General features: G+C 44.5%; 1 protein-coding gene across 5 annotated transcripts in view; it reads left to right on the top strand.

The window, feature by feature from the left end:
- The window catches only part of LOC140418511 (thyroid hormone receptor-associated protein 3-like), a 160,364-nt gene that overhangs the window by 65,294 nt on the left and 67,372 nt on the right, over positions 1-27,698 (top strand). Inside the window, exon 1 of one of the 5 annotated variants that reach the window (XM_072502001.1) lies at positions 20,856-20,962. The exons of the other annotated variants lie outside the window; for them this stretch is intronic. The gene's annotated coding sequence lies outside the window, so the exon portion shown is untranslated. Of the gene's footprint in view, positions 1-20,855; positions 20,963-27,698 lie in introns of those variants that run through there. 5 annotated transcript variants of the gene reach the window in all.

Genomic DNA, 27,698 nt, shown 5'->3' with positions numbered 1-27,698 from the left:
AAGATTCTCTGAACACCCAGATCTCTGCCTGCTAATACGTAAAATAAATTCACTATGGGTGAGTTTGTTGGTTCTGTAGGAAAGTTCAGGCTTCAGGATCCAATCAATATTTGCCTGTGCTCTGAAGTTGTATTGTGTGGTGTATTTGGTAGTCACCCTACATTTTTATGAATGTAAAAGAACTACGGAGTTTGTAGGTATGACACCAATTTAATAGTTTGATAGTTTTTAAAAATAAATTTAGAGTACCCAATTCATTTTTTCAATTAAGGGGCAATTTAGTATGCCCAATCCACCTAGCCTGCACATCTTTGGGTTGTGGGGGCGAAATCCACGCAAACACGAGGAGAATGTGCAAACTCCACAGACAGTGACCCAGGGCCGGGATCGAACCTGGGACCTCGGCGCCGTGAGGCAGCAATGCTAACCACTGTGCCACCATGTTGCCCCATAGTTTGATAGCTTGGTAACTCTGTGAAGGTTATGTGGGTTCACTGAGTAATTTAGATGCATATTTAATGGAAGACGTTGGCCATAAACAGAATCCCCATCTACCCGTAGACTCAAAGTGCCTGTCCTTGTCAAGATGAGATGGTAAGAGTATGAACTGTGGATGGTGTCATTTTTTGGACAGCTTGTTAAACCAAGGCCCTGTTTTCACCCTCGGGTGAACGTGAAAGATCCCATGATATCTTGAAGATGCGCAGATGTCCTGGCCATCATTTATCCCATAACCTATGAGTACAGAGTAGATTATCTGGTCATTTATCTCATTGCTGTTTCTGGGAGCTTGCGATTTTCCAAATATGGTTGGTACATTGCAACAGTTGCAACATTTTTAAAAAAAAGTGCTTCATTGTTTGCAATTGACTTTGGGCTCCTGAAGTTGTAATAGACACTATATGGATACATATTCTTCTCAATTGCTGGGTGGCATTGCGCATTTCCCCATTTGGGTATCAAACAGTAATAATGGTGAATTTAAGAAAAAGTTGGCAGTGTAAACCTACGAATGGGTCTGCGGCTGGCTTTCCAGCTGTGGGCCTGTGTGTTGGCAGTAATGTAGTGAGTGAGCATGCCTCATTAATTGCAAGACATTGAGAATATCTTTTAACACAGTATTTTAAAAATGGCCTCAATTATTTGAGTGCACTAGTGAACAGGATTTAAAAAATATCCCCCTGCTCTTCGCACTGGCGATTGAACCCCTGGCTATGGCATTGAGGGAGTCAAGGAACTGGAGGGGGTTGGTGCGTGGTGGGGAGGAGCACAGGGTGTCACTTTATGCGGACGACCTGCTGCTGTATGTGGCGGACCCAGTGGGAGGAATGCCAGAGGTAATGAGGATTCTTCGGGAATTCGGGGACTTTTTGGGGTACAAGCTCACCATGAGGAAGAGTGAGCTGTTCGTAGTTCATCCAGGGGACAAGGAGAGGGGGATTGGCGAGGTCCCACTAAAAAAGGTGGAGAGGAGCATCAGGTATCTGGGAGTCCAGGTGGCCAGGAGCTGGGGGGCCCTGCATTGGCTTAATTTTACAAGGCTGGTGGAGCAAATGGAGGAGGAGTTCAAGAGGTGGGACGTGTTGCCGCTGTCCTTGGCGGGTAGGGTGCAGTCAATCAAAATAATGGTGCTCCCAAGGTTTTTGTTCCTGTTCCAGTGCCTCCCCGAGTTTATCCCGAAGGCTTTTTTCAGGCGGGTTAACAGGAGTAAAGTGGGGTTTGTGTTGGCGCGAGGGACTCCGAGGGTGAGAAGGGTGTTCCTGGAGCGGAGTAGAGATAGGGGGCGACTGGCGCTGCCCAAACTCTCTGGATACTACTGGGCCGCCAATGCGACGATGCAAGTGGGTGATGGAGGGGGAGGGGGCTGCATGGAAGAGGCTGGATACGGCGTCTTGTGTGGATACGAGTCTGGGGGCGCTGGCAACGCCGCAGCTCCCTCCAAGGAGGTACACCACGAGCCTGGTGGTGGTGGCTGCCCTCAAAATTTGGGGGCAGTGGAGGCGGCACGGGGGTGAAGTGGGGGCCTCGGCGGGGACCCCATTACGGGGAAACCACCGGTTCACCCCAGGAAGAACAGGTGGAGGTTTTGCGGGGTGGCACAGGGCAGGGATACGAAAGTTGGGGGACCTGTTTGTGGACGGGAAGTTCACAAGCCTGGGTGAGCTGGAGGAGAAGTACGGGCTCTCTCCCCCCACCCCCCCGGGGAACACCTTCAGGTACTTGCAGGTAAGGGCGTTTGCCAGACGGCAGGTGACGGAATTCCTGCGGCTATGGCCACACACAGTACAGGACAGGGTGCTCTGGGGGCGGGGGGAGATCTCGGAAACTTACCAGGTGATGCAGGAGGAAGCCTCGGTGGTGGAGGTCAAAGGTAAGTGGTAGGAGGGGTTGGGAGAGGAAATTGAGGAAGGGACATGGGCAGATGCCCTGGGGAGGGTGAACTCTTCCTCATCGTGAGCGAGGCTCAGCCTCATACAGTTGAAGGTGCTGCACAGGGCACACATGACCGGGACAAGGAGGAGCCGGTTTTTTGGGGGTGAGGACAGGTGTGTTAGGTGCTCAGGGAGCCCGGCAAATCATTCCCATATGTTCTGGGCATGCGCAGCGCTGGAGGAATTTTGGAAGGGCGTAGCGAGGACGGTGTTGAGGATGGTAGGATCCAGGGTCAAACCGGGCTGGGGGCTCGCAATATTTGGGGTGGCAGAGGAGCCGGGAGTGCAGGAGGTGAAAGAGGCCGGAATTCTGGCCTTTGTGTCCCTGGTAGCCCGGCGAAGGATTCTTCTTCAGTGGAAGAATGTGAGGCCCCCAAGCGCGGAATCCTGGATCAGCGATAATGCGGGGTTTATTAAGTTGGAGAGGGTGAAATTCGCCTTGAGAGGGTCGGTACAAGGGTTCTTTAGGCGGTGGCAACCGTTCTTAGACTTCCTGGCACAGTGGTAGACATTGGTCAATGGCAGCAGCAACTCGGGGGGGGGGGGGGGTCACTTTATTATTTTTTGTCTTTGCTATTCACACTGGAGGGTCTGAGGGGGTGTATATACTTGTTGTATTAAGTTGGGGTGTTAATGTTAATTATTTATGTACAGGGGGGGAGGGGGGTATGGAGGGTTGTTTTTCTGTACTGTGTTTTGTATTTAACCCTGTTGGGTTCCTTTTTTATTTTGTTATTGATATTTTATGAAAACCTTTAATAAAAATTATTATTAAAAAAATATATCAATTCCCATTTCTTCACTCCCTCACCCAGCTGCAAGAGGAGGAGCCTTTACCAGAGTCTATGGAGGTGAGAGCTCAAATAACAGCTGTCGGCTTAACAAGTGTGCCTGCCCCTCTTGGCATCTGCAAAACCCTCTTTAGCTCTCTGCCATTTTCCAGTCGACTTGAAGTTGCAGATCCGCAAGTAGAGCGGGAGGCAGTTCTATATTTCTGCCAGGAGTACTCTTAAGAGTCACATTAACTGGAAAATAATAACCTACTGTGTGTTTGTGTTAAATACTTTCAAACACTCGAGTTATTTTTGCAGGACTCCCCTGCTACCTTTCGGAGGCTGCAGGGAGGCTCTCCAATGCCAGTGAAATCTAATTCACAACAGTGCCTTGAGCAGGCTGTTCCATTTGGAAATTGTTTTGGATGCAGGAAGTAGTTTTTCCTGATTGGTTATCAAAATTCTCTGAAGTGTCCAAAAGATTCCAATTCCAGTTGGCATTCCTACTGGGCACAACCTGGATTGCAGTGGTTCAAGAAGTACTTCTCCCATCTGAAACAGAGTCATCCAAACGCGAAACATTAGCTCCCTTCTCTCTCCACAGATGCTGTCAGACCTGCTGAGACTGTCCAGTATTTTCTGTTTTTACTTCTGCCACCTCATCAGGTAAACTAGGGATGGAATAAATGCCTAATTCATGAACACTTTCCCTGTAGTGATAGGCAGAAGGATCCTTATCCAACTCAATCTTAATGTTCGGGTACACAATGTTCGGGTACACAATGACTGGCAGCATGTTATTCTGTCATGGGAAGCAACGCTATCAAACTTGATCACTAGTTAGTCACTTGTTTGGGAACTTGTTTACAATGTGTAGCTCGGTAGCACAGCAGTAGCCAACTGAGCAAATGTGCCTGGATGGATGGGGAGCATTTCTGTGTCGTGGCTTCAGTTGGTGAAGACTCAGGTTATTGTACTATGCTGTGTGAGTATTGTGCATACTATTCGGCTAAAAGAGTTATCTTTATTTATGTAAAATTAATCCTGATATTGTTTTACTGGTTGTGCTATATTCAAGCAGCTTGACATCTCTTAACTTGAAATTTTAATTAGTTTCTTTACAAGGGAGCATTTTTCGATTCCAGCTACCTGGTGCTGTAGAAAATTTTATTAATATTACAAAAATATTTCTAAGCGTGGAATAACCTGTAAAGTAGTATCACGTATTTGACGTGGAAAATTGTAGTTAGTGGTTTAATTCCAGGAATTGTTTCAATTGTATTTTTAAATCTGATCACAAAATGCAATTGGCTTTAAAGGAGAAGCCCTTTGCTGAACGAAAGCATTGAAGTGAACGTAATGAGACACATTAGCATCGCCCACCTAAAGGGAAATAAATGTCAGGAATGTAAGCCATAATCTGTTGGGCTCTGAGTTGAATTACAAGACCCCCATCTAGCTCATCACCAGCATTGTATGTTTGGACTTCTGAAATTAATGTCCATCACCTCTTAACTGCTTCCACCCACAATGCAATGACTATTTCTTGACTGAGGGGAGGTCTCCAACCCACCTACCCACTCCAATATGCTATCATGTTCCTCTATCACCTCTGTTCTCACTGACGTCCATTGATTTTCCATCCCTACAATACTTTGATATACAAACTCGCGCTATTCTCTACTTCTGCAGACTTCTCTCGCCTTATGAATCTTCTTGTATCATCTGATTCTGTCTGTTTCCTCTCTTCCTCTTTCCCCTTCAGATCCTCCAACTATGTCGCCCTCCGATTTAACCATTTTCTTCCATTCTAATCTGCTACCTTCATGTGGCCCCATAAAAATACATTTGCCACCACACCATCTGTCAGGTCCTGACTCTGGATCCACTGTCCACTTTGTGAAACATCTTGTGATATATCACCAGTTGGTATATTCTGTTTAAGGTTATTAATTCTCATTGATAATGATGACAACTTACCTAGCATTTGTTTGGGAGTGGGAGGGGTGGGGTGAAAAGAAAGTGTAAAAGCATCTTAGACAAAATAGATCTTCCATTGCTCAATCCTTGCTGAGAGCAGCTGGTCATTTAGTTTGACGTTTCATTGGTGGCAATCTAGCATTCGTCTCGTATCATACCCACCTCCCACACCTTCAAGGAAGCATTGTTTTTTTTTGCTGGTTGTGAGGATCCAGTGCAAATTAGTGATTAAAATTCTCATACCTTGTTCATAATTAGCTAACATAGCATAAAGCACCACACAGTTTGACACAGAATGTGTAAGGAAAGGTCTCCTTCTGAGAGCAGTTTACAAGGAGCTTTGCCCTGTGCTCAGCCAGTCTTCTACCTGCTGTTTAAAATGTAGACTCGGGACGCTGAGTAATTGGAACAACTGGCCTCTGGTTCTTGACTTGGTATATTACCTTTCCTGCTCAGCTCTTGGACCACTAACAGAATGTGCATATCAGTGTATCAATGACCAGCTCCCTGTCAACGCATTAATTTTTTTCGGTGGGGGGGGTGGGTATGGGATCTTGGAGAATGTTAGCTATTTAGTGACTGAAATTACTGATCCACTCTTTATATCCCGTTTAAAGTTCCAAGTGGTTGATGCACTATGGAAACTGTCGACTGTATCTGGTGGCAGAGTTTCAAGTCCATTGAGATGTAGGTATCATTCAGAATCTGGCAATAAAGAGCCATGCAGCATGTTCTAGACAGGAGCTGCGACAGTGAGATGAAACGGAGAGCTGGTTCTCTTGTATCAATGCTCCCTACCAATTTCCTGTTTATTGTGTTAAGCATGTCACCATGGGAAGATGTCTGACCTGTGGCATCAGGGTCAGCTTCAAGAACTAACTGACAATGCGTGTTTGTGTGTCTTGCTGCCGCTTAGTTTGTTAATGACAGTTGTGGAATTCTATGACATTGAAAATCTACAATAATTATCATAGTGCTAGAGCCTGCAGAGTTCGTAGTGCATCGTTCATAGAGCAGTGTCTCGTGCAATCATTGGGCTCCTTTTACCTCATTTTATGCTGACAAGTAACTCCACCTCCACTCCCTAACCCGCTTACCGAGCGTAATGCCTCTTTTCCCCTCTCCTATCCACTCATGTTTCCTCTTGGTTGCTTTCAATAAATTTTGTTTCAGCCAAATGCATGTTTTTCTGCCATTCATCTTAATTGACGTGGAAACTCTCCAAATCTCTCCTTCCTCCTTCCCTGTTCCAGATAATCAAAATGACTGGCCAATTAGCACCTGTAAGAGAAACGACTAGTTAATATTTTGTTTGAACCAAGGTTTTCTTCTGTGAATGTGTGTGCTGGACGTTAGGTAGAAAGTAGTCACTTGGTAGTACAAAACGTGAATATTGCTGAATCATAGAATTTACAGTGCAGAAAGAGGCCATTCGTCCCATAGAGCCTTCACAGGCCCTTAGAAAGAGCACCCTATCCAAGCCCACACCGCCAGCCTAACCCAGTAACCCCCCCCGCCCCCAACCATTTTGGACAGGACAATTTAGCATGGCCAATCCATAAGGCCGTAAGACATAGGAGCAGAATTAGGCCACTCAGCCCATCAAGTCTGCTCCGCCATTCAATCATGGCTGATATTTTCTCATCCCAACCCCTGATCCCCTTATAAATCAAGAACCTATCTATCTCTGTCTTAAAGACACTGCGATTTGGCCTCCACAGCCTTCTGCGGCAAAGAGTTCCACAGATTCACCACCTTCTGGCTGAAGAAATTCCTCCTCATCTCTGTTTTAAAGGATCGTCCTTTTAGTCTGAGATGGTGTCCTCTGGTTCTAGTTCCACCTAACCTGCACATCTTTGGACTGTGGGAGGAAACCGGAGCACCCAGAGGAAACCCACGCAGAAAAGGGGAGAACATGCTGACTCCGCAGACAGTGACCCAAGCCGGGAATCGAACCTGGGACCCTGTAGCTGTGAAGCAACTGTGCTAATCACTGTTACCGTGCTGCCCCCTCTGTGCTACCCTGCTGCCCCCTCTGTGCTACCCTGCTGCCCCCTCTGTGCTACCCTGCTGCCCCCTCTGTGCTACCCTGCTGCCCCCTCTGTGCTACCCTGCTGCCCCCTCTGTGCTACCCTGCTGCCCCCTCTGTGCTACCCTGCTGCCCCCTCTGTGCTACCCTGCTGCCCCCTCTGTGCTACCCTGCTGCCCCCTCTGTGCTACCCTGCTGCCCCCTCTGTGCTACCCTGCTGCCCCCTCTGTGCTACCCTGCTGCCCCCTCTGTGCTACCCTGCTGCCCCCTCTGTGCTGCTCCATGCTGAAGAAAGAGACAAGCTGTCAAAAGCTTTTCATAATCGCTTATTGTCACAAGTAGGCTTCAATGAAGTTACTGTGAAAAGCCCCTAGTCTCCATCTTGAACTCAGGACAGATTTGTAGGAATACCCAAGAATTGATATTCTTGCAGATTTATCCTGATAAGTTAAAAGCTCTTGACCGCATGTCTCTCTTTCTCAACAATACTTAAGATAAAAAAAGGAAACACTACTTCAGATTTTAAAAAGACCGTATATTTATTAGTCCTTTACACAACCTTAGGATGTCTCAGAACTTTACATCCATGGAGTAGTTTTGCAGTGTAGTCATTGTTGTAATGTCGGAAATGCAGTAAGCAGTTTGCACACACAGCTCCCTCAAACAGCAACGTGATAATGACATAGTAATCTGTTTTGTTTTTAGTGATGTTGATTGAAGGACAAATATTGGCCAGGGCACTGGGGAGAATTGCTCTGTTGCTCTTCAAAATTGTGCTATGGGATCATTGGTGTCTACCTGAGTGTGCAGATTGGGCCACTGCCTAACATCTCAGCTGAAAAGTGTATACAACAGGATCAGGGGCAACAGCATTAGACTGGAGAAAAGCCAATTTAGGACAAAGTATATATAAATGATTTGGAGGAAAATGTAACTGGTCTGATTAGTAAGTTTGCAGACGACACAAAGGTTGGTGGAATTGCGGATAGCGACGAGGACTGTCGGAGGATACAGCAGGATTTAGATTGTCTGGAGACTTGGGTGGAGAGATGGCAGATGGAGTTTAATCCGGACAAATGTGCATTTTGGAAGTTCTAATGCAGGTAGGGAATATACAGTGAATGGTAGAACCCTCAAGAGGATTGAAAGTCAGAGAGATCTAGGTGTACAGGTCCACAGGTCACTGAAAGGGGCAACACAGGTGGAGAAGGTAGTCCAGAAGGCTGGACGGGGCATTGAGTATAAGAATTGGCAAGTCATGTTGCAGTTGTATAGAACCTTAGTTAGGTCACACTTGGAGTATAGTGTTCAATTCTGGTCGCCACACTACCAGAAGGATGTGGAGGCTTTAGAGAGGGTTTAGAAGAGATTTACCAGTATGTTGCCTGGTATGGAGGGCATTAGCTATGAAGAGCGGTTGAATAAACTCGGTTTGTTCTTGTTCTCACTGGAACAACGGAGGTTGAGGGGTGACCTGATAGAGGTCTACAAAATTATGAGGGACATAGACAGAGTGGATAGTCAGAGGCTTTTTCCCAGGGTAGAGGGGTCAATTACTAGGGGGCATAGGTTTAAGGTGCGAGGGGCAAGATTTAGAGGAGATGTACGAGGCAGGTTTTTTTACACAGAGGGTAGTGGGTGCCTGGAGGAGGTGGTGGAAGCAGGGACGATAGTGACATTTAAGCGGCATCTTGACAAATACATGAATAGGATGGGAATAGAGGGATATGGACCCAGGAAGTGTAGAAGATTTTAGTTTAGACGGGCAGCATGGTCGGCGCAGGCTTGGAGGGCCGAAGAGCCTGTTCCTGTGCTGTACTTTTCTTTGTTCTTTGTTGTTTTTTTCATAGTGACGAATGTGTTGCTGTGGGGCAAAACCTTTTGGAACTATAGAATATAGGTTGGATTCTTTGCTGGGGGAGAATGTAGGTTCTGAGGGGATGAGTAAATTTTTCAAATTTTGTTTGCGACATTCTCTCAGGCGACCACTTTCACTGAATTATTCACATGCAACAGTGCAACACATCATCTTCCTACCCAGGGAGGAAGCTTCCTGCCTCCATTATATTTTTCACAAGGCTGGCGTTTATTATCCAGCCTCTGGTGCCTCTGTATTTTGTTAATCACTATTGTAAATACGTGGCACAGAACTAATGAAGGCTCCTTCTACACTGTGCCTTGCCATCCAGGTTAGAGATGGTCGGGTGGAGTAGATTTGTAGCATCTAATCTGGTGGTGAATACGACATAGTCCAAGAAGTGTTAACTCGGGTGGCGACTTGAGTCCAACTATAGCAGGTTCAAGCCAGGTCTTGAGCCCATAATCAAGGCTCAGCTTGCAGTGCCTGATTGAAAGTATGGGTTGTTGGGTGTTCTATCTCTCGGATGTTAAACCATCACCCTGTTCTGATCTAGTGGTTTTGTGTGTTTACATATAATATATTTTTAAAAATGCACTGGCATCAAAGAGGAGCCCTGATATTCTGATCAACATTTCTCCCTCAAACACCAGGAACAGATTGTCTGGTCATTTATCTCTTTCTTTTCTCGTTGTGACGTTATTGTGTGCAGCATAGCAGCTCTATATCTTTACATAACAAGCAGCCAAAGTTATGTTGCCGAAGTTAATCACTGGAGGTGAAGCAGATTTTTATACTCTGAGGACACGAAAGGGCCAATGCAAATTCTCTCACTGCTAGTTATTTGTTTTCAATGCTACTCCCCCTTGGTTCACAGATTGCATCAAGTAACATTTACCGAAAATGTCTCCCATGTGGTTCAGTCTAATAAGTCATACAGATGAGAATGGCCGTGGGTTCCATCCCTGCTCTACTGAGTCTGCATCTCTCACTTGGGGAAGGGAAAGAAATCGGCCAATGTTTGGCTTTAGAGCACTTTGGGATGTCCTGAGGTAATGGGTGCTATAGAAATGCGAATTATTTCTTCTACATATCTCTGACCAAATTTTTAGCCACCCTTCCTACTGTCTTTTGACAAGGCAATCGTTTTAATCTAATTATTCTGCCAAGCACTTTGGAATATTTTTCTATGATAAAAGTGCTATTTAAGGCATGTTGTTACTAACACATCTGGAATGGAAGTCTGACATAAAAAACAAAAGAAAATAATCAATTTAATTTGGTCATCATTGCGAGCTGTGCATACATTATATCATCTATTTCGAGAATGTCGTGATCTGCTTTAGTTCCTTCAATATTCCAAGTTGTTGGGGCTTGGTAGAAAAATCAGCCAATGTTGCCTCTCGTGGACACTAATCAGTCATTCAACATTGGCAACCAGCCATTAGGTGAGATTAGGGTGTGGTGCCTCCTCTTGTCGAACAGTGAATGACTATTTACTCTCCAGGCTCACATGTGAAGAACAACCCAAAGTGGTAGCTGTGGGGCCTCACCTGAGTGAGGGTGAGTACTTTCAGAAGGTGGAAGACATGACGGAGGTGAGTCAGTTGAACAGATCAGGGGGTGGGTGGGAATTGGCCATTCGTTTTGCATTCAAAGGAGTTAAAGTTTTAGTGCAAGAGTGTTCAATTAATCCCCAAGAAACGCTGGAATCTTCGGAAAAACTGAGTTAGAAAGTTGTCCCGTTGACAGCTGGGTATTGTGCCTTGTGTGCGCCATAATAATTGATTCACTGTGTCTGGAGTTGTGTGGGATTGCTGCAGGATGTACAGACAGTTCCCTGGAAGCTCAGGCAGTAACAGCTGGTTTGAATTGGGAATGCTGCAGTTTCTAATAGCGTATGAATATTGAGTCTCTTCAGGGCTTAAATCAAATCCTATTGAGTGAAAAATGTGTTGAACGAACAGCCTGCACCAGTTGGGGTCCCAAGTAAATTCTTGAGTTAGCCTCATCCCTCTCAAAGCAATGGTGGTGCAAAATGTATTGGGTGAACTTTATGTTCAAGTGCTTAGAATAGTGCTCTCATATGAACTTTGTCCTTTATCTTCTCGTGTGGGAAGCGTTTAACCTCTGATCTTCCTCTCTTATGCCAGACGTAACAAATAAGGACTATAAGTATGCGGATGGAATAGAAATTGCTGTCCTGTCTTTGTTTTAAGGCTGGATCACCACGTGATTAAACAAATTCCCGTGTATTGAAGGAATCCCTATAAGACTGATCTTCCAAGTGTTCAATGCCCTCATGGAACCCTGCCAGCCAGCTGTGTGGGGCATGGTAGCATAACGGTTATGTTACTGGATTAGTAATCTAGAGGCCTGCACTAATGATCCAGAGACACACATTCAATCCCATACAGCAGCTGGAGAATTTAAATTCTGTTAGTTAGATTCATCTGAAATACAAGACTAGTCCCCGTAATGGTGACCATGAAACGACTGCATTGTTGTAAAAACCCACCGATTAAGTAATGAGCTTTATGAATGGGAATATTCTGTTCTTATCTGGTCTGGCCTACAAATGACTACCAACCCACAGCGATATGGTTGACTCGTAACTGCCCCTTGCAATGTTCTAGTAAGCACCTCGGTTGCCCTTTCGCATCAACGTCCAAACCTGCTTCACCTCCAGTGATTAACTTTGGCAATACAGCTGCTTTGTATGTAAAGCAATAGAGCTGGCAAGCTACACAAGAGGTCACAACAAAAAAAGATATAGAAGAATGAGATCAATCAGGACAGCACAGTGGTTCGAGCAGTTGTCTCACAGTGCTAGGTACCCTGGTTCAATTCCGACCTCGGGTGACTGGAGTGTGCACATTTTCTCCATATCTGCGTGGCTTTCCTCCAGGTGCTCCAGTTTCCTCCACAGTCCAAAGATATGCAGGTTAGGTAGATTGGCCATGCTAAATTGACCCTTGCTGTCCAAAGGTTAGGTGCCGTTACGGGGTAATGGGAATAGGGCGGGGGATGGGCCTAGGTAGGGAACCGAATGGCCTCCTGCACTTTAGGGATTCTGGGATTCTACGATTCTAAATTAGCAGACAACCTATTCCTAGTGATTGAGGGATAAATCTTGATCAGAATGCCAGAGGATTTTGCTCCACTTTGATACCAGTGTATTTAAAAGAAATCCATGTGTAAACACACAACCACTAGCACTATCAGAACAAGGTAATGGTTTAACATCTGAGAGATCGCACCTCCAATAACCCATATTCTCAGTACGGCATGGAAAGCTGAACCTTGATTATGGACTCAAGTAGCAGGGGTATGGCGAATTAACATTTCTCGGACTGTGTTTTCACCACCAGATCAGATGCCACAAACCAACTTCACCCCCACCATCTCTAACCTGGATGGCAACATAGTGTAAGGGCTGAGTCATCCCCACATGTGTCATCCAAGTATCTGTAATAACACATAAGGAAACTTTTAAAATTAATTTCCCCCCCCCCACTCCGCCATGTATAAGCTTGCATGGGGGGCTGGACAAATTTCTTCCTTCAAGCTGAGCTTTAATTTGAAGATAAAATTCATTGCTGAATTCAAAGTCTTTTTTTTTTTGTTAAACCTCAGTACTGGATCTGGTCTATCGGCTTGGGGAAATTTATTAAAGATCTTTCAAACAGCCAACATACGTCTGCTTGTTTCTATATTGATGTACAGATTGTCAGTGTCCATTGTAGAAGTTGTGTCCAAGTGTGGAATTTTGGGGTACAACTTGTAAGTTATCGTCTATAAAGTGGTTTGCATCTTTAACTAGGGTGCTTCTCTGCTAAAGGGCTCTAATCTGTGTCTCATTAAAGCACGAATGATCACACAAGGAGGCGCATTAGGGGGAAACAAATCACTGAAAAATGAAGTATATGTGAATTAAATGATTTGTTTTTCTGATACTTAACTTGGTGCTGCAGTATTAATTCCCATTCTGTACTTTTGTACCTTTAGAAGTCAGAATCCTCATGTTTGTGAGCACTCACTTTTAACAGGACTATTGAGGGGGAAAGAAACTTAAAATGGGCAGAGTAAATCCAAAGAATGCTAGAGTGTTCATTATATGCAGTTAATTTTAAAAAGAGACTGCCGATATGAGACCTATTCATTTTGGAAACTGAGTATGGGCGATTTATTTAGAATAAATTAACAAAATCATCTTCATTCCAGGTTAAAATATATATTACAAGCACACTCACATACAGGGACAGAGTCTGATATTTTTTGCTATCTTGCCTATCAATACTGATCAATGGAAGAGATGAAAATAAACTGATAGAAATAAAAATGGGGTGAGGGTGGAGGAGAGTTCACAGTCTGAAGTTGTTGAACTCATTATTAAGTCCGGAAGGTTTCCCTCAAGATTGATGATGACTTGCTTCCAATCGGTTCAATGGGTTCTGAGATGGCTGCTAAGTCCAGTGTACAATCTGCATCCACCCATGCCAGATGGGTGGTGCTCGAAGGTTTGGATCGATGGGTTGTTTGGAGGTTTGTGTGCTCCCTCCAATATCCTGACTTCACCTCTGCATGTTCCTGACAAAGTCTCTCTATGTCTGGTGTCTCCCTCGATGCGTCTTTCCGTTTAGGAACAATACTTGAGCATTTCCATTGTCCTCCTGAGGATCCCTTATCATGATTGAATTCAGAGTAGAGCACTCATTTTGGGAGTCTGCTCTCGGGCATACGAACAATATGTCCTCAACAGAGTTGATTTTGAGTGATTAGCACCTCAATCCTGAGCACACTGACTCGGGTGAGGGTGCTGCGATTGGACTACCCTTTTTTTGATTTGGAGGATCTTGTGAAGGCATCCCTGTTGGTACTTGCCAAAATGCTTTGAGGTGTTTGCTGTAGGTTGTTCATACCACTGAAGCATACAGGAGTTTACTAAATAATCCTTTAAATAAAACACTACTAATAAAATTCCGAACCCATAAATGGGTAATTTAACATTCGTCACCTGTTTTACACCCTCTGTTGATTATTTAAACTGTTACATTTAAGAGTGATCAATAATTGAATTAGCATTTAGAACAAAACTTCTTGTCTTGACCAATTTGCAAATCAGAGAGGTTTTTTGGGTCTCGAAGACAGCTGGGGCACTGGTTTCTACTCTGCAGTGTGGTCTGCAACATCAAAATCACAGTTTATATACACATGAAAAAAGGGATGTAACACATCAGAGGTATTGTGGTTTATGTAATGCTAAAACCCTTGTCCAAGCCTTATCACCCTCAATTATTCCACTGCTCTCTTGGCCAGCCACCCAACCTACCATAACTCCACACCTCTTAAATTAAGTTCATTCAGAAATCTGGTGCTCAAGTGCTAAATCAGGTTTCACTCATCATTCAATCCTGTTAGCTGACCTACATTGACTCTGTCTCCCAAGGGCTCCAATTCTTAAAATTCTCATCCTTGTGTTTAAATCCTTTTTATTTCCTTATGTCTGTAACCTCCACCAGATTCAACCCTTTCAAACAAGCTTTTCACTACGCTTTCTAATCTGTTTGAACCACCTATTATCTTGTCTTTTGGCTCCGCATCAGATTATTTCTGAATATGCATCTGTGAGGCACCTTGGAATGTTTTTCTGCATTAAAGCACCATATAAATGCAAGATGTCATGGGTTATCTATAGGGTAGCGCAGCCTGTAGGTTATGTACAGTACAGCGCACTATCTGCAATGTATTGAGTGGGTGAGACATACTTTTCAACTATTTGAATGAAGCTTTCAAGAGATATCCATGGTTGAATTCCATTGTACGTTTTCCCATGCAATATATTAAACTGCAATTAACACTCGAGAGTACAGTGTCTTACATCGCATATTCTGCTGAAAGGAGTATTTATCGTGGGGGCTATGCTGTTGAGGTGCTACCTGCCGGATGCATGGAACCGTGACTTCTAGTTTGCGGTCTGAATCAGCATCAGTTGTGCATGCATAATAGTCCATCTCACTGGGTGTGAAGGGAGAGATGAGTGCACACAAGGTATCTTGCCTGCCTACACGCTGCGGCACACTCACTGCAACATAGAACATTACAGCGCAGTACAGGCCCTTCGGCCCTCTATGTTGCGCCAACCTGTGAAACCACTCTAAAGCCCATCTACACTATTCCCTTATCGTCCATATGTCTATCCAATGACCATTTGAATGCCCTTAGTGTTGGCGAGTCCACCACTGTTGCAGGCAGGGCATTCCACGCCCTTCTCTGAGTAAAGAACCTACCTCTGACATCTGTCTTATATCTATCTCTCCTCAATTTAAAGCTATGTCCCCTCGTGCTAGACATCACCATCCGAGGAAAAAGGCTCTCACTGTCCACCCTATCCAATCCTCTGATCACCTTGTATGCGTCAATTAAGTCACCTCTTAACCTTCTTCTCCCTAACGAAAACAGCCTCAAGTCCCTCAGCCTTTCCTCATAAGATCTTCCCTCCATACCAGGCAACATTCTGGTAAATCTCCTCTGCACCCTTTCCAATGCTTCCACATCCTTCCTATAATGCAGTGACCAGAATTGCATGCAATACTCCAAATGCGGCAGCACCAGAGTTTTGTACAGCTGCAACATGACTTATGGCTCCGAAACTCAATCCCTCTACCAATAAAAGCTAACACACCGTACGCCTTCTTAACAACCCTCTTAACCTGGGTGGCAACTTTCAGGGATCTATGTACAAGGACACCGAGATCTCTGCTCATCCACACTGCCAAGAATCTCACCATTAGCCCAGTACTTTGTCTTCCTGTTATTCCTTCCAAAATGAATCACCTCACACTTTTCTGCATTAAACTCCATTTGCCACCTCTCAGCCCAGCGCTGCAGCTTATCTATGTCCCTCTGTAATTTGTAACATCCTTCCGCACTGTCCACAACTCCACCGGCTTTAGTGTCATCTGCAAATTTACTCACCCATCCTTCTACGCCCTCCTCCAGGTCATTTATAAAAATGACAAACAGCAGTGGCCCCAAAACAGATCCTTGTGGTACACCACTAGTAACTGGACTCCAGTCTGAGCATCTCCCATCAACCAACACCTTTTGTCATCTTCCAGCTAGCCAATTTCTGATCCAAACTGCTAAATCACCTTGAATCCCATGCCTCCGTATTTTCTGTAGTAGCCCACTGTGGGGAACCTCATCAAACGCTTTACTGAAATCCATGTACACTACATAAACTGCTTTACCCTCATCCACCTGTTTGGTCACCTTCTCAAAGAACTCAATAAGGTTTGTGAGGCACGACTTACCCTTCACAAAACCGTGTTGACTATCTCTAATCAAATTATTCCTTTCTAGATGATTATACATCCTATCTCTTATAAACCTTTCCAAGATTTTGCCCACAACAGAAGTAAGGCTCACTGGTCTATAGTTACCTGGGTTTTCTCTACTCCCCTTCTTTAACAAGGGGATAACATTGAACAAGGGGATAACATTTGCTATCCTCCAGTCTTCTGGCACTATTCCTGTAGACAAAGATGACTTAATGATCAAAGCCAAAGGCTCAGCAAACTCCTCCCTAGCTTCCCAGAGAATCCTAGGATAAATCCCATCCGGCCCAGGGAACTTATCTATTTCACACTTTCCAGAATTGCTAATCGCTTTGGTGCAAAATGTGTAAGTGGATCTTGCCCCACCGATGTAGACATTTCTGACGATGACAGGATAGTCCATGGGCTGGATTCTCCGCTGGCGGGATGCTCCGTTTTGCCGGCAGCCCGGGGGTTCCCGACGGCGTGGGGCTGGCCCACAATGGGAAACTATTCACCTGCTGGCGTAATGGAGCATCCTGCCGGCGGGGTGAAACGGAAATGTGGCGGGGCGGAGAATCCAGTCCCATGTCCTTTCTAAAGCAAGTCCTTACTGGTATCCTCTCTGATCCATGGGATTGCAGTGAAGGAAAATTAAATGCGTTGTGTGTTAAGGGACAGAAACATAGCTAAGCATGACCCTGAGTAAGGATATTTCATACCCACCTGTGAAGTTTATATATCGTAATGTTTAAGGATGAACCAGTGTTTGAAAAATATGGGATCTCTAAACTGTTTGATCAAAATGTCTGTTGGCCATTGTATGACCTCCAGTAAAATCATTGCCTTCACGAGATCAGAGAATAGAAATTAAATTAAATTCTTGTCTGATGATTTAAGGCAGTCCAGAGGTGAGTTGATCAGTCCATTCTCCGAATAATACATGCTTTTCTTTCTCCGGTTATTCCAGTCAGCGTTCATAAAGCTTTTGAATGATTAGGTCATTGCAGAACTGAGATCGCACAATGGTTTGTAATTATCTTTTGCATATTGACAGAGCCCTGAAATGAACCACTATTTTACAGTCCGCAGACCCGTCAGTAAGATACTGAGAGCACTGTTCACAGACGGTCAGCATTTACAGCTTACCATAATTCTGTACGTCCTCATTCTTGCTTATAGAGATGTACTTTCCTGTGAACAGGAATTACTGGCTAAGATCTGAGCAGTTCAGGTGGTTTATGCATAGAATGACAGATACCTGGAAGTGTGTTACAGGCTGGGGTCTAAACGAGAGGTTTGGGTGGTTTATATTTAGAATAACAGCCAGAGTATGGAAATCATCTGAACCACTCAATTAGACTGAACTTCATGCTGCATTTAGCCCTCAACACCGGAAATAACATCTCCACAAGCAAACATGTTATGGGGTTATGGATGTCATGCCACAAAATTGGGGTTTGTTCAAAACAAGTGCCCTTGGCCCTTCACTGGTGCATCATTGGTGACATATTGAGGAAGAAGGAGGTTTTACGGCCATTCAGATAATAGTCTGCCTCCCCATTCTTGCTGCCAAAGTGGATAACTGCATTTATCCAAATTGTTCTGCTTTTGCCATTCATTTGCCGAATCACTCCACTTGTCCAAATCACACTGACTGATCTCAGCATTCTCCTCACAGCTTGCCCTTCCACCCAACTTTGTGTCATCTGCAAATTTTGGAGCTATTGCATTTTGTTCCCTCATCTAAATCATTAATATACATTATGCATAGCTGGGGTCCCAACGCCGATCCCTACTGTACACCACTCGTCACTGCCTGCCATTTGGAAAACAACCTGTTTAGTCCTACCCTTGTGTTTCCGACCATTTTCTATCCATCTCCATGCACTACCTTTAATCCTATGCTTTAATTTTACACACTAATCTCTTATCTGGGACTTTATCAAAGGCCTTCTGAAAGTCCAAATAAGCCACATCCATTGGCTACCCCATATCATCTCTACTAGTTACACCCTTGAACAATTCCAGGAGATTTGTCAAGAATAATTTCCCCATCATAAATCCGTGCTGACTCTGTCCGATCCTGACACTATTTTAAATTTTTTTTATATTTTTATAAATTTAGAGTACCCAATTATTTTTTTTTCCAATCAAGGGGCAATTTAGTGTGGCCAATCCACCTACCCTGCACATCTTTGGGTTGTGGAGGTGAAACCCACGCAGACACGGGGAGAAAGTGCAACCTCCACACAGACAGTGGCCCGTGGCTGGGATCGAATCTGGGTCCTCAGCGCCGTAGGCAGCAGTGCTAACCACTGGACCACCGTGCTGCCCCTGCCACTATTCTCTAAGTACTCTGCTATAAAATATCCGATGATGGATTCTAGAATTTCCCTCATTACCGACATCCGGCTTGCTGGTCTATAATTCCCTGTTTTCTCTCTTCCTCCCTTTTTTAAATAGTGTGTTTCATTAACTACCCTCCAATCTGCAGGAACTGTTTCAGAGACTACAGAATCTTGGAAGATGGCCACCAATGCATCCACTATTTCCAGAGCCACTTCCTTAAGTACTCTGGGATGTAGATTATCAGGCCCTGCGGATTTATCAGCCTTCAATCCCATCAACTTCCGCAAAAACATTTCTCTACTAATATTGATCTCCTTCAGTTCCCCCCCTCTCACTTAATCCCGCATTCCCCAAAATTTCTGGTATTTTATTTTTGGTTCTGACAAAGTATGTATTTAGTTGCTCAGCCATTTCTTTGTCCCCATTATTAATTCTTATAAATTCTCCCGTTCCTGGCTATAAGGGACTTACATTTGTCTTCACCAATCTTTTTCCCTTTTTCTTCATGTAGCTATAGAAACTTTTATGTTTCCTGCAAGTTTACTCCAGTACTCTATTTTCCCTTAATCGATCCCTTGGTCCTCCTTTGCTGAATTCTGCTCTCAATCCTCAGACCTTTTTTTCAAGAGGTGTTGATTGGTTAGCAAATCAGCTGTGATTGGCTGAGGCTTGCCAAGGAGAAAGCAATGAAGTTCACAGAAATCAGTTTCTTATCAACCAGAGTACCATAAACCTAGACATAACTCAGGTGATGGAGAACTTTAGAAACCAGATGTTCAGTATTCCCTTTTAACTACCAAGCATGCAACACTCACCAAGTTGCTGCTACAACTGTATCCGTTATCGTCTATAATTTATAACTTATTGTACACGGCCTGTTTTTTTCCATGCACGCTATTTTTAACGTGCTATTCTAAACTGAGTACCTTGAGCAGCCTTGCATGGTACCTTCCAGATTTCTGTGTGCATACACTTTAGAGGAGACATTGACTGTAAACAAAACTGAAATATCCTAAAGGAACTTGACGTGCAATGAGATTCTTTTTAGGCGGCGAGTTGCGATCTAAAATGCATTGCCCGAAAAGTTGGTGGAAGCGCATTTAGTAATTACTTTTACATATCCAATTCACATTTATGAAATTAGAAATGAAATGAAAGTCGCTTATTGTCACAAGTAGGCTTCAAATGAAGTTACTGTGAAAAGCCCCCTAGTCACCACATTCCGGTGCCTGTTCAGGGAGGCTGGTACGGGAATTGAACCCGCGCTGCTGGCCTGCATGGATCTGCTTTAAAAGCCAGCTATTTAGCCCTGTGCTAAACCAGCCCCTTATACAATTCCCCTTTGAAAGGAAAGAAATTGCAGAGCTGTTGTTTTTTAAAAAAAAGTGGCCATTGGACCTACTGGGCTGCTCTGTCAAAGAGAAGCCACAGGCACAGTGGGTCAAGTGGTCTCCTGTGCTGTTATCTATCCAAGATCTAAAGGGACTACAATCATAGCAGCAGCAATCATCACCTCTCAACATTATTTTGCAGTGAAGAGTATGCTCTATTTACATAATTGTTATGCTCAGTACAAGCATGAGGCCATTAGATGTTATGAACTATAAGATTATACTTTGAAAATGGCCACAAACCCTGTTAAGGTGGCTGCAACTTAATATGTGACTATTTACATTGGACAATATTTGATTCTGTGGCCAATATTTAGCTAAACGTGGACCTGAATAAGGGTACTTCGTAGCCAGCTGAGAGGTTTATATATTGCATTGTTTAGGGATGAACCAGTGTTTGAAAATGGGATCTCTAAACTGTTGATTTCAGAGTCGAAATAGTTAACATAGAAGAATATTTGAACTCAAAAGGAGGCAAAATTGAGAATAAATGAGCATAGTGAACTGCCATTGTATCGTGGTGGCCTGGACCTCAGAAGTGTTACCCTGCAGTTATGTGACTGAAACTTATTTGCAGGGACTGTAGTTTAAAATTCTTGACCAAGCAAATCAAGCAGATGAGAAACATGTGAACTGTCATAGCTTAAAGTCTTCTAATGCAGCTTCTAATGCAACTTGTAAGTCCATCTGAAAACCAATCTCTTGACCATTTGTCTACCAGAGGCACCTCATCTTCATGAGAATCCTTTGTTTCGGAAAGACTTTCCCTCCAACAAAAGTGTCAACTGAACTCCGAAGACATCAGGCCTGCATCGACATACAGACTGAGTAATAGATTCCATTTTGACAGTTATGACTGTCACTTCATCTATACCTAATCTTTGCGCATGTGATAATCTGGGTTCAAGGAGTGATCAAGATATTGCATTTTAAATGTCTGGGGCAAGTGTGTGATCATAAATAACCTACATTTTAAAAATCATCAACAAAATCTGCTGCTGAAATTTTAAAATTGGGAAAAATTGCTCTGGGGGTAAGGAAATATACACGCCTTCCACACACATCCTGATTACAGACTGGAAGGGAGATCTTGTCTGTAACAATCATTCCTCATGATTTGATCTCTGTCCTCTCATTATTTTTGGTGCCTTCAGTCCTTTCATTGGCTGCAATATCTTTTCTTGTACTGTGGCAACCAGAACTGTTACGTATTGTATAGTGTGATTGCACCAATCATTTATAAAGTGGCAGGATTATTTCGATCTGCTTAATGTTGATCTGTCAATATATCTTAACGTGATTTGAATTACTGACTGCCATCAAGCATTTCACGCATGTTGCCTATTGGTTTAACTTTGATTTTTCTCATTTCGGTTGAAACCAATATAGCAAATAAACCCATTGACTGTACTGTCATGGGTTTAACTGGTTTCTGCTCGTGTCGCCCAAGGCTTGATACACTCTGAAAGGGGTCAAACGTTTCATGACTGATTTGATTGGTTTGTTGTGTAACTGTGATGTGCTACCTGAATAATGTTCCCAGTGTTTCATGGCATGGTCTACCATACTGTAGAAATCTCAATCACGAGCGGCATGATGGCGCCGTGGTTAGAGACCAATCTCGTCACCAAAACATCACTGGAAGCATTTCTCAGTTCGTGTTGGGGGTCAAGCCATCTTCAGCTTCATCAGTGACCTTTCTTTGCTCCATCTTAAGGTCAGAGTGGGGATGTTTGCTGATGATTGCACTGTGTTCAGTTCCATTCACAACTCCGATAATGAAGCAGTCCATGTCCATAAGACATTCTAGATTGACCTGATATGTGGCAAGTAATATTTGCACCAAACAAATTCCAGGCATTGACCATCTCCATAGAAAGTTTTTAACCAACTTCCCTTGATGTTTATTGGATTACTATTACGGAGTCGTTCACTGTCCTGAGGAATGCTACTCGCAGAAACGTAGTTGACCAGCCAGTTAAACACTGTGGCTACAAGGACAGATCAGAGGCTGTGAATTCTACAGTGAGTAATGAATCTCCTGACTACTAAAACCATGCCCACCATCTACAAAACAAATATTAGAAGTGTGATGAGTGCAGTTCTAACAACACTCAAAGCTCAACGTCATCCAGAACAAAGCAACCCGCTTACAAAGTTAGGAGCAGGAGTAAGCCACTCGGCCCTTTGAGCCTGCTCCGTCATTCACCTTAGCTGACCTGATTATGACTTCAACCCACATTCCTGCGTACCTCTTACTTATTGAGAATCTATCTACCTCAGCCGTAAAACATTCAAAGTTGTGGTGGAAGCAGAGTTTGTAAGATTCTCAACCCTTGAGAAAAAAATTCCATCTTAAATGGGCGACCCCTTATTCTTAAACGGTGGCCCCGAGTACAAGATTCTCAACAAGAGGAAACATTTCCAAATCGACCCTGTGAAGAACCCTCAGGGCCGTGTATGTTTATAATCTCCAGCAGATGCAAACCTTAACTGTCCAACCGTTCCTATAAGACAACCTATCCAACCCAGGTATTCAGTTACTCTGAACTGCTCCCAATGCATTTACATCCAAGTGTGGAATCACCAATACCATGTATAACTGAAGCATCACCTCCCTATTTTTGTATTCAATTCGCCTTGCAGTGAATGATAACATGGCATTAGCTTCCTAATTACTGGCTCTACCTAGTTAATTCATAGATTCCTCTGCATCTCTGAGCTCTGCAATCTCTCCCCATTTAGAGAATATGCTGCTACTTTATCTTTCCTGCCATTATGGACCATTTCACACTTCATTGTACTTCATTTGCCAGATGTTTACCCACTCACTTAACCAATCAATACCCCATTGTAACATCTTTGTGTCCTCTTCACATCTTACTTTCATATAGAACATAGAACTGTACAGCGCAGTACAGGCCCTTTGGCCCACAATGTTGTGCCGAACTAAGATGGAACAAAAAGAAAAACATTAAGGCCGAGGTGAGCCTTGTTCGGAAGAGTATATCAGGAGACAGTGGTTCAAACAAATAAGAAAATTAAGCCCTTGAAAAATAATTAAGTTAGGACCAGGAAGAGGCCTCCTCCACCATTCAACCACATCATGGCTGATAGATCTCTCGACTCCAAACACCCACTTTTACTCCACATTTCCTTGGTTCCCTTCAATAGTTAAGCTTTAAAATAATTTTCCTGTCTATCTTTGTGTCATCAGCAAATTTATCTTCAGTCCCTCCATCCAATTTATTTATGCAGATTTAAAATGTTGAGGTCCCAGCACTGATCGTAGCACAACTCTTATCCTGTCAACCAGAAAAGCCAATATGTTATACCCTACACAATGAGCTTTTACTTCTCACAACCTTTGATGTGGCACCTTAGCAGATGCCTCCTGGAAATCTAAATGCAGTACATATACCAGTTTTCCCTTTGTCCACAGGATATATTACTTCAAAGAACTCCAGTAAATTGGTTGAATATGATTTTCCTTTCACAAAACCATGTTGACTCTGCCTAATGGTTGTGAATTTTTCCACATACCCTTCTATGACGCCTTTAGTAATATCTTCTAACATTTGCTGTGACAGATGTTAAGCTACCAGGCCTATAGTTTCCTGCTTTCTGTCTCCCTACCTTTTTGAATAAAGGAGTTGCTTTCATTATTTTTCAATCTAACAAATCTTCTCTGAATCTAGGGAATTTGGGGGAAATTAAAACCAACACATCTACTTTACTAACCACTTTTAAGACCATAGCTAATGTCCATCAGGACCCGGGAACTTGTCAGCCCGCAGCTCCCAACAGTTTTCTCAGTGCCACTTCCCTTGTGACTGATTCGTACCCCATCCATCACTATGAACATTGTTCCCTCCACCACTGGCACACAGTGGCGGCAGTGTGTGACATCTAGAAGGTACACTGCAGCAATTTGCCAAAACTCCTTTGACAGCACTTTCCAAACCCACAACCTCTCACCTAAAAGAGGGAGGACAGCAGATACTTGGTAACATGACCACTTGCAAATTCTCCTTCAGGTTACACACAATCCTGACTTAAAACTATATTGTCTTTCCTTCACTGTTGCTGTATTCTGGAACTCTCTTCCTGAAGGCATTGTGGGTGTACCTACACCATATGGACTTGTAGCAGTTCAAGAAAGTAGCTCATTATCACCTTCATGGGGGCAATTAATGATGGGCAATAAATATTGGCCATGCTTGCAACCCCTTCATCCCATTAATTAATTTTTTAAAAATGGATCGCCATTCATCCCTACACCAATGATGCCCATCTCTGATTCTCATTACTATTCTTGTCTTCTCCACCTACTCCATCCCTCTCCCTGGAACTGTCTTGAGCCTGAATCCAGACTGTTCGCAACCTTGGTTTGTTTTTGACCTTGAGACAAGTCTTAGGAAAACAAAGGTAGTTTTATGGGATTTGTATTGGTAAACATTAGTAATAAGAGATAGTTTTAAGTGTGTTTAATTTAATGTTTATGTACCTGGATTTGTGCTGGAAACATGGTGCTAAGGACCAGTGTTCGATCCTGGCCCTGAGTCACTGTCTGTGTGGAGTTTGCACGTTCTCCCTATGTCTGCATAGGTCTCACCCCCACAACTCAAAGATGTGCATGGTAGGTGGATTGGCCACGCTACGTTGCCACTTAATTGGGAAAAAATAATTGGGAACTTTAAATTTATATAAAAAATTGAATTTTGCTGGGGAAAAGGGCGTAATTCTCACATCGGGAGACTAAGTCCCGATGCCGGAGTGAAAACCGGAGTGTTTCACTCTGGCGTCGGAGGCCGTTCCCAGCCCCCTATTCTCCCGCTCCCGGGGGGCTAGGAGCGGCGCCGTGTCATTTACGTGCGCCGGGCCTTAGCGCTACGTAAAAGCGACGCCGCGTAAATGACGCGACTGGCGCCGCGTAATTGATGTCACCTGCACATGCGTGGATTGGCCGGCGCATGCGCGGTTGCTGGCCGCCCCGCAAGAAGATGGCGGATCGATCTTGCGGGGCAGCGGAGGAAAGGAGGTCCTCCTTCAGAGAAGCCGGTCCGCCGATCGGTGGGCACCGATCGCGGGCCATACCCCTTTTGAGTCGTCTCCTCCACCCCCCCCCCCCCCCCCCCGGGTGCAGGAACCCCCTTGCTCCCCCACAGGCCGCCCCCCCCCCCAGCGTTCCCGCGCTGTTCCCGCCGGCAGCGACCAGGTGTGGCTGGCGCCGGCGGGAAACTGTCGTGTTGGCCAGGCCGCTCGGCCCATCTGGGCCGGAGAATCGGTGCTCGCCCATTACCAACAGCAAGCGCCGATTCTCCCAGCGGCCAGCTGTGATCCGCGCCACACAGGTTGGGGGGGGGGGGGGGGGAGAAGAGAGAATCGCGTGCGGGCGTCGGGACGGTGTGGCGGGGCTCGCGCAGTGCCCGGGCGATTCTCCCACCCGGCGTTGGGGGGGGGGGGGGAGGGAGAATTCCACCCAATGTGTGGGGTTAGTTTTAATTCAATCTGTAATTCTATTGTGCTTGGAGAGGGCTATGGTGTGAAGAGTAAATAGTGGTTGTTAGCAACTGGAGCCTTGTAAAGTTGAGCAGCTTTTTAGTTTAGCTAAGTTGAGTGCAGTTGGAGATAGGTGGTGAGAGAGAAGGCAGCTCTCTCAGCTCTGTTAAAAGCAGTTGGTTTTAGAAGGCTAAAAAGGAAACATCTCTGTCAGCCTTGGTCGAGGAAAAGCCAGATTATGGAGTAATCATCAAGAAAACAGATGCAGGAAATCTGAAGTCCCAACTAGTAAAGGAAACTAGAGAAAGTGGGCGGGATTCTCCAACTCCCCACCAGGCCGGAGAATCGCCGGTGGGGACGGCGTGAATCCCGCCCTGAAGCCGGCTGCCGAATTCTCCGGCGCCGTTTTTTTGGCGGGGGTGGGAATCGCGCCAGTCAGGGGCCGTTGGTCCCCCGGCGATTCTCCGCTCCGCGATGGGCTGAGCGGCCGCCCGTTTTCGGCCAGTCCCGCCGGTGTATATTACACCAGGTTGTTACCAGCGGGACCTGGCTCTGCGGGCGGCCGGCGGAGTCCTTGGGAGGGGAGGGGGGGGGGGAGCGGGTCGATCTGGCCAGTCCTGCCGTCGTAAATTACACCAGGTTGTTACCAGCGGGGCCTGGCTCGGCTGGTGGAGTCCTGGGCGCGGCGCAAATCATTCCAGCGCTGGCCTAACCCCCGAAGGTGCGGAGGATGCGCCGGAGTGGTTCACGCCACGCTTTGGCATTGGTACGGCCCGCCCGTCGGATACCGGAGAATCCGCCCATTAAGTTTCCCAGAAGTCTGGAGTTAACGGAACAGAGGAAACTGGGTGCCAGAACAAATTACTGCTCAGTAAAGTCATAGGAGTTGAAAAGGCATTGGATCGTGGGACATCAAAAAGGTATCTGCAGTAGCGCTAAGGTTTGTGAGAAATTACAACAGTTTGGGAGACATTATTTGAAATAATTGTGGAAATTGGCGGCTGAAACTTGTGTAAAAGCCTTTAAGACAAAGGCAATCCTCAAGGTGGTGTAAATCCTGGACTGGAATTGCTGTTAAAAGTGGAGCGGAAGCTTATCATTTGGAAAACTTGGTTTGGATTTCAGAATGCAAACACGCTAAGGAAAAGTATTATTGAGAGAAGAGGGGTTTGGAAACACTCATGTGGCAATCAATGGGGGTGGGGTGGAATTCGGAGGAGAAATCCATGGACACTAACTTGTGTTCAAAACGGAGTGTTGGTATTTGACCACAGCCTATCTGTGTTTAAATGGGACTTTGTGTTAATGAGTCCATTGTTGCTTAAGATGTACTTTGTAATCTGTGTTAATCACATTTGTTTATTTGTTAAACTAGTAGGGGGGGGGGAGAAAGTAAAGGAGTGTTGCATAATCAGCATTCCATGTTCAATATTTTTTTCTTAAAACTAATCAGCGGTCCTGTGACTGTTCCAAAAATGTTATATCTTTTTTTAAATGCGAACGCTACTGTCTTTTGAACCAGGGTTCCATTCTGGGATCTTCCCATCCAGTAATAACATCGACTGGATTAGTAACACAAACTTCCAACCACATACCCGCATGATCACTGAGGAACACCTACCTCTGTAACATCACCCGATTCTGCACCTGCCTCAGCTCTTTGAGCTTGACCCACCATTCAACGAGAGCATCGTCAATTTGTATCCTAACTACATCTCCCTGCCTTGATATTCATCATTTTTTTTCAATCTGCTTTACAATATTCAATTGACTTAGCCTCAAATTTTTGAGAGAGATTCTTCCTGATTTCCAGTACCCTATTTTATGAAAAAACCTTTCTGACATTTTCTTTAAATAGCAGAGCTCTAATTTTAAGATTGAATTTTGGGGTGGGGAGGGAGGACAGAACAAAGGAAATAGTTTATCTCTATCAACTTCTTTTGTCGTCTTAAATACCATATTAAATCACCCCCTAATGTTCTCAAGGGAATACAAGTTTAGTCTATGCAATTAATCCTCACAATTAAACCCTTTTAGTCATGGGTATCCTTCTGGTGAACCT

The sequence above is a fragment of the Scyliorhinus torazame genome, chromosome 1, assembly GCF_047496885.1.
Source record: "Scyliorhinus torazame isolate Kashiwa2021f chromosome 1, sScyTor2.1, whole genome shotgun sequence".
NCBI lineage: Eukaryota > Metazoa > Chordata > Chondrichthyes > Carcharhiniformes > Scyliorhinidae > Scyliorhinus > Scyliorhinus torazame.
This window is presented reverse-complemented; position numbering and strand designations above follow the sequence as displayed.